Genomic DNA, 7,070 nt, shown 5'->3' on the forward strand with positions numbered 1-7,070 from the left:
GGGGGCCTTATAAAACTAGGGAATTTCAGAACTGTGATTCTAGATCTGTCTAATGCCTCTGACAGGGTGGAGAATGAGAAAGAGAGAATAATGTCAGAAGAAAAAAAAAGAGTATACAGGCGTTTAAAGAAAAAGTTGCACACCACACACACCCTGTAGCAAAAATCTCTCAAAAAAAGGAAAGAAAAAAAGAAAGAGAACTTAGTCTTCCAAATGTCAAATCGACCATTTTATGCCCCACCTTCTACCTCTGCTCCTGCAACACAAATACCCAGTAAACCAGGGTTTGTAGGATACAATCTGTACAGCCATCTCACCTACAACAACTATAGCCTAAGAGAGAACCTGGGCACCAACAGCCAGGTCATGGCCTCCTCTGATATTGACTCCAAAACACCCAAAGTCACCAGATAAGCCACTGATGCCCTACAGGAGGTACATCAGAAAAGTCCATGGTCAAGTAAATACTCCTATTCCTGACCTGAAATTGTGAGAGATTGGCCAGATAATTGGTGGCATGTGGTGAGATCTCATTGATGAAGAGAAACAAGAATATTTAAATAAATAAGAAGCAGAAAAGATAGAGTACAATTAATCTGTGAATACTTATCACAACTTCTGCACCTATCTTGCTTACATAAATGCAAAAAGTTGTGCAGAACCTGCTTTAGAGGAAGAAAGTTGACAGAGATAGTTTTGCATGGAGAAAGGAGAACTTTACATGAGCTTTACTTCAGCCTGCTGAAGATTCAGGTGATTATAATGATGGTTTTTCCATGAAGCACCTGCTTTCAGAGGAACTACTGCTTCATCAGACAGATTCTTAGTGAGAACATGGAGCCACATATTTAGTCAGTTGTCACAATAGCTAGAATGCAAGTCCTTAAATAGCAGGTCCAGTCCTTAATGGTTCATCAGCAAAGATTAGAACTGAAATTGCTGGAAAGCACAGATTCATTTAACAATGAACTTAAGAGGTTGTGCATTCTGGAGGTAGAAGTGGATATGGAGAATATTGCAACTGAGATTGCTCAGGCAGAGGAACAGATTCGCAAATGTCAGGAGGAAAGAGGCCAGGAGGTGACAGAGAAAGCTGACCATAGTCAGAGCAGCATCAGTGCTGAAGAGGAGCAATCAGCAAACAAAGTCTGAGAAAAGAAGGACTATGAGAGTATGCCAAGTGTGTTTCCTCGGAACACCTTAAAGAGACAGCAGAGAGCCAACAGAATGGAGAAGAAGGCACATCTACTCTTGAGAACAAGAAGAGTGGGCAAAAGGAGGTCAGCAGCCTGGTAGAAAAGAAAAGCAGTGATAGTAACACTGGATCAGAGAGCAACAGAGCAACAGTGGAGGAGCCACCAACAGATATCATACTGGAGGATGAGAAAAAAGAATAAATGTTGCCTTGTTTTATGTATTCTAAATACTTTTTTAAATGAAAAAGTGCTTTAAAAAAAGTGTTAAAAAATGGCCAACAGGCTCATGAAAAAAAGCTCAACATTACCGATTATCAGAGAAGTTCTGGTTAAAAATCACAGAGATATTACTTTACACTTTTTAGAATGACTTCAGCTAGCTAAAAATCTAAATGGCTAAAAATCTGTTTGTTTTGGCAATATTCGAACTAACTAGTTGTAAGTCAAACATTTCATCTTATCACCAGTGTGCTCTTAAGTAAATGAATACCAACTTGCTCTAAAGAAGTAAACAACATAAAAGTCAACATTTAGGGAACATCTTTGGTTCATTGTTATAACAGACCCAATAGCATTAAGAAATTGAAAGGTGAAAATGAGGTTAAAATGTTCTAAGGCCCTTGCATTATCTGAGAAGTGGAGAAAATACAAATTAAAATTAGCCAATAAGGGGGCCAGCAGATGGCATAGTAGTTATGTGTCATTGGATTCACACATGGACGACAATGGTTTGAGTCCTGGTCCTGGCAGCTTGAAACTCATGTCAGACATGTGTGCATGCATGTCCAAGATCTTAGGAGGAGAATGGAGGAGAAGGGTTTGCAGCATGCCCATCCCTCTTGGGGAGGGGGGGGGGGGATTTCTCACTTTCCTTCTCACTGTCTCCATTTCTGTCTCTCTCTCCAGCAAGAGCACATGCCCTAAGGCAGAAACCTCCAAAAGAAATTAGCCAATAAGTCAATAATGCACAGTAATACTAAACATAAATAAAAACTGTGTTTCAGTTATCTATTGATATATAATAAAAGATTGGAAAGTATAAAAGCATGAACAGCAACAATTGATACAAGGGACAGTTTGGAACCAGGGCAGAAAAGGGGGGAGGGGGAAGGTGGTCAAAGGGAAAAGTAAATAAATTTAAAATAATTATAATGATGATGATGATGATAATGAAGAAAATTCTGCTTTTCTTTCTGTTTCTAGTGCAGCCATGGTTCATGGCATAAGAAGCATTTGGAGCAGGTAGTAGATCCAAAGCATTGGATGCTGGATAAATTGACTAGTGTGTTTGCTACTCATCCATCCATTGTTTCCTATAAACTGAGAGAATGTCTTCCTCTCATCATTTTCCTAAGGAACAGATTTAAATATGCCTTAGTATATTTATTTCATCTTAAAGAGATCTGGTATGCAATGATTCATTAAGATTAATGGCAAAGTCCATACTGACGTAACCTGCACTGCTGGTTTTATGAATGTCATCACCATTGACAAGAGGAGAGAGAATTTCCATCTGATCTATGACACCAAGGATCGCTTTACTGACCATCATATTACACCTGAGGAGGCCAAGTACAAGTGGTGCAAAATGAGAACAATTAAGCACAAAAGGAATGTGAAGGCACAAAAGGAATCCTTCATCTGGTGACCTATGATGCTCACTCCATCCACTACCTAGATCCACTCATCATGGTGAACAAAACCATTCAGATTGATTTGGATACTGGGAAGATTGCTGATTTCATCACATTTGACACTAGTAACCTGTGTATGGTGACTGGGGGTGCTAATTTAGGAAGAATTGGTGTGATCACCAACAGAGAGAGACATTCTGGCTCTTTTGATGGGGTTCATGTGAAACATACCAATGGCAACAGCTTTGCCATTAGGTTCTCCAACAGTTTTGTTATTCGCAAAGGCAACAAGCCATGGATTTTTCTTCCCTGAGGAAAAGGTGTCAACCTCACCACTGATGATGAGAGAGACAGGAGACTGGCACTTAAACAGAGCAGTGAGTGAATGGGTCTGTATGTTATTTTGGAAAGGTCTTTATACTTAAAGATGATAAAGCATGATTAAAAAGAGTTAGTGGCTGAATTCTGTGGATCAGCAACTTGGGCATGGTACAAGTTATTCTGATGTGGTTGATTTACAATTGTTCCACAATATCCATTGATTTCTTTCTTTTTTCTAAATACACAAGGCATACTTGTGCTCATGATTCAGGGCTGGATGAAAGCTGGGAGTAGATCACAACATCAATATCCTGTTAAGTGTTCTCTCTGTCTCTGTCTCTCTCATTTATGAAAGAATAAATAAGCTTAAAAATTTAAATCTCTAACTGATAAAGATTGCATATATTCAAGATGTACAGTGTGATATACATATAAAATAAGTAGTGATTGCCACAATGAAATCAATTAACACCTCTGTCACCACTCATGCATTACATTAGATTTCCAGAACATGTTCATGCTACAATTTAAAGTTTTGCACACTTTAAGCAGTACTACCCCATTTCCCCCAAAATCCAAACCCTGATTTCCAGTTTTTCTGTCTCTGTAAGCTTAATTCTTTAGATTCCACCTATGAGTAAGTACATACAGCACTTGTATTATGTATCTGGCTTATTCCACTTAGCCTAATGAAAGGGGAAAACAGAGCTCATGTGTTCAAAAGAGTTAGAACAACATGAACATTTATAGTTGCAAAGTTACTGGGAATGAGGATAGCAGGAGTTTAGTTATAATTTGATACAGAGAAACCAGTAAGAAAGATAATCAACACTGAAAATAAATTTTGGAGTTCAGGCATTTGGCTCTTTATCTACTTTTTTTCCTTTTTTTACATTCAATCACTGTGTATCATTATAGCATACCACATGAATTTTCCCATTCTAAATACATTGTGTATTGGTTCAGTCAAAAATCTTACCATACATATCATCAACAGATAATTTTTTCATTCTTGTGTTTCTTAAATGTTTTACTTCTTTTTTCCCTCCTTGATTCCATTCTTGTCATTCTCCCCCATTTTCCACTCTCCTCCCACACTGTCTCTATTATCACCATTGCTCTCCATGCTTTTATATCTTCTAATCTTTCAGTTTCTGCCATAGAGTTCCAACATTCAGTATATGTTGAGTGGGGACATACAAGGTCTATCTTTCATAGTCTAGCTTGCTTCACTTAGCAGTAAATCATCCATATTTGTCCACTTTCTGTCAAATACCAGGGTCTTATTGTTTTTTATGACTGAGTAGTATTCCATAGCGTATATGTGCCACACTTTTTCAATCCATTCATCTGTTCATAAACATTTGAGTTCGTTGTATGCCTTAGCAATTGTAAATAATGTCACAATAAACATGGATGTTAAAGTATTTTGCCAACTGAATGCATTCTTATCTTTTGGGAATATACCCAGGAGTGGAATTGATGGGTCATATGATAGTTCTATTTCTAATTCTTTGAGGAACCTCCATATTGTTCTCCACAATGGCTGTACTAACTTACATTCCCAGCAACAGTGTAGGAGAATTCCCTTTTATCCACATCCACAGCCTTGCCAGCACTTATCATTCTTTCTTTCTTTTTTTTTTTTTTCATTTTAGCCATTCTAACTAGGGTTAGGTGGTATTTCATTGTGGTTTTGATTTGCATCTCCCATATAATAAGGGATGTTGAGCATATTTTCATATGCTTTTTGGATGCTTATAAGCTTCATAGAGAGTTTGTTCAACTCATCTGCTCATATTTGAATTGGGTTAATTTATTTGGGGGGGAAGGGAGTAAGCTGTTTGAGTTTTCTGTATATTCTGGTTAGCAGTCCCTTATCTGAGGCATAGTTTGTAGATATATTCTCCCATTTCAAGGGTTGTTGATTCACTCTACTTATTGCTTCTTTTGCTGTGAAGAAGCTTTTTAAGGTGATGTAATCCCACTTCACTACTTGTGGGCTTATTGCCTATGCTTTGGGAATCTTATTTTAAAAGTCTTTGCCAGGACAAGCAATTGGCATAATGCTTACAGCACTAGACTGCAATGTAGTTGACCACAGTTTGAGTCCCAGAGCCAGCAGCTTAAAACTCACACCAAATGTGTGCGGCCCAAAACACACACACACTGTGTGTGTGTGTGTGTGTGTGTGTGTGTGTGTGTGCCCAAAATCTCAGAAGATAATGGAGAAGGAATTGTAGTTTGGCCATCCACCCTGGGGACGGTTGATTTCTCACTTTCTGTATCTCTAGCTCTCTCTCTCTGGTGAGTATACATGTCCTATAGCAAAAATATCTCTTAAAAAAATCTTTGCCTACTCTGATGTCTCCAAGAGTTTTCTACCAGTAGTTTTATAGTTGGAGGTCTTATGTTTAGATCTTTGATCCATTTTGAGTTTATTTCTGTTAATGGTGAAAGGTAGGAGTCCAGTTTCATCTTTCTGCAGGTGGAAACCCAGTTTTTCCAGCACTATTTGCTAAAAAGTTCTTTTTCCCCCACTGGATTGACTGGTGCTATTTTCAAAAATCAATTGGCTATATGTTTTATTTCTTGGGTTTGTATTCTGTTCCATTAGTTCACACGCCTGTTTTTGTCCCAATACCATGCTCTCTTGATTATCACAATCTTGTAATATATTTTGAGGTCATGAAGTAAGATGCCTTTTACTCCACACTTCCTGTGCTGAATTTCTGTTGACAATACAGGGTCTTTTTTGATTTCAGACAAATTCTATGATTTTTTTTTCTAAATCTGAAGAATGTATCTGGTAATTTGATTGGGATTGCATTAAATATGTGGATTAACTTGAGTAGAATTGACATTTTGATTGTATTAATTGTCACGATCCAGGAATATGAAATGTCTTTCCACTTTTTTGTGTTATTTTCAATTTTTAAAAAATATATATAGTTTTTATTTTACTTCTCTGGTTAAGTTAATTCCTAGGTATCTTATATTTTTTCTGATTATCGTAAATGGAATTGCTTTCTTCAATTCTACCTCAGTCTGCTCATTGTTAATGTATAGAAATGCTATAGGTTTTTATATGCTCATTTTGTATCCTGCCACTTTGTTCTATTAATTTATTACTTCCAGGAATCTTTTGTGTTTTCTATGTATATAATCATGTCATCTGCAAATAGAAATGATTTCACTTCTTCTTTCCCTGTTTGAATATCTTCTATGTTATTCTCTTTTCTGATTGCTCTGGCTAAGTCTTCCAGTGCTACATTGCATAAGAGTGGAGAAAGTGGACGACCTTGTCTTCTTCCAGTTGTTAGTTGAAAAGTTTGAGCTTTTCCCCATTCGATATGGTGCTAGGTATGAATTTTTTATATATGGCTTTTCTTGTGTTGAGAAATGTTCCTATGTCAATCTTGCTGAGTATCTGTTGATTTTAATGAAATGACTTAGCTGTTCTTTACGAGGTCACAGGAAAGTGTTGACAGCAGTTTCATGTGTGAGGATGTGGTCTTGCTGTCTATTGTCTCTTCAGTCATCTTACATGTAGCCACTTTATGGGAATATCTTGGACTTCATCACAATATGTTGTCCCATGTTAGTCAAGTCTTTATATAGTGATGGACTTCCACTAGAGAAAAGTCTAAAAAGTCTAAAACTAAGCCCAGAATTGACATAAGATCCTTTTCTGCTATATTCTATTCCTAAAGCAAATTATAAACACAGTTCAGATTAAAGGAACATAGAAGACTCCAATTGTTTTTTTTAACTATTTCACTTTATTTTTTATATTTTTAATTTGCTATAGAACACATAAACTCAGAGAGAGAGGTGGGGGAGGGAAAGTGAGAAAACAAACCACCAGGTATGGGACTTAAACTGCAGTCTGATATTTGGAAATCTAGCCCCATAACCA

The 7,070-nt window shown here is 37.1% G+C and overlaps 2 pseudogenes; both read left to right on the forward strand.

Moving 5' to 3' along the window:
- The first annotated feature begins 213 nt into the window (after nt 1-213).
- LOC102477298 (SWI/SNF-related matrix-associated actin-dependent regulator of chromatin subfamily E member 1 pseudogene) lies at nt 214-1,397 on the forward strand (annotated as a pseudogene).
- A 1,029-nt stretch (nt 1,398-2,426) lies between these two features.
- Nucleotides 2,427-3,215, forward strand: LOC102477734 (40S ribosomal protein S4, X isoform-like; annotated as a pseudogene).
- Nucleotides 3,216-7,070: the final 3,855 nt, after the last annotated feature.

The sequence above is a fragment of the Tupaia chinensis genome, unplaced genomic scaffold (genome assembly GCF_000334495.1).
Source record: "Tupaia chinensis unplaced genomic scaffold, TupChi_1.0 Scaffold000357_1, whole genome shotgun sequence".
Classification (NCBI taxonomy): domain Eukaryota; kingdom Metazoa; phylum Chordata; class Mammalia; order Scandentia; family Tupaiidae; genus Tupaia; species Tupaia belangeri.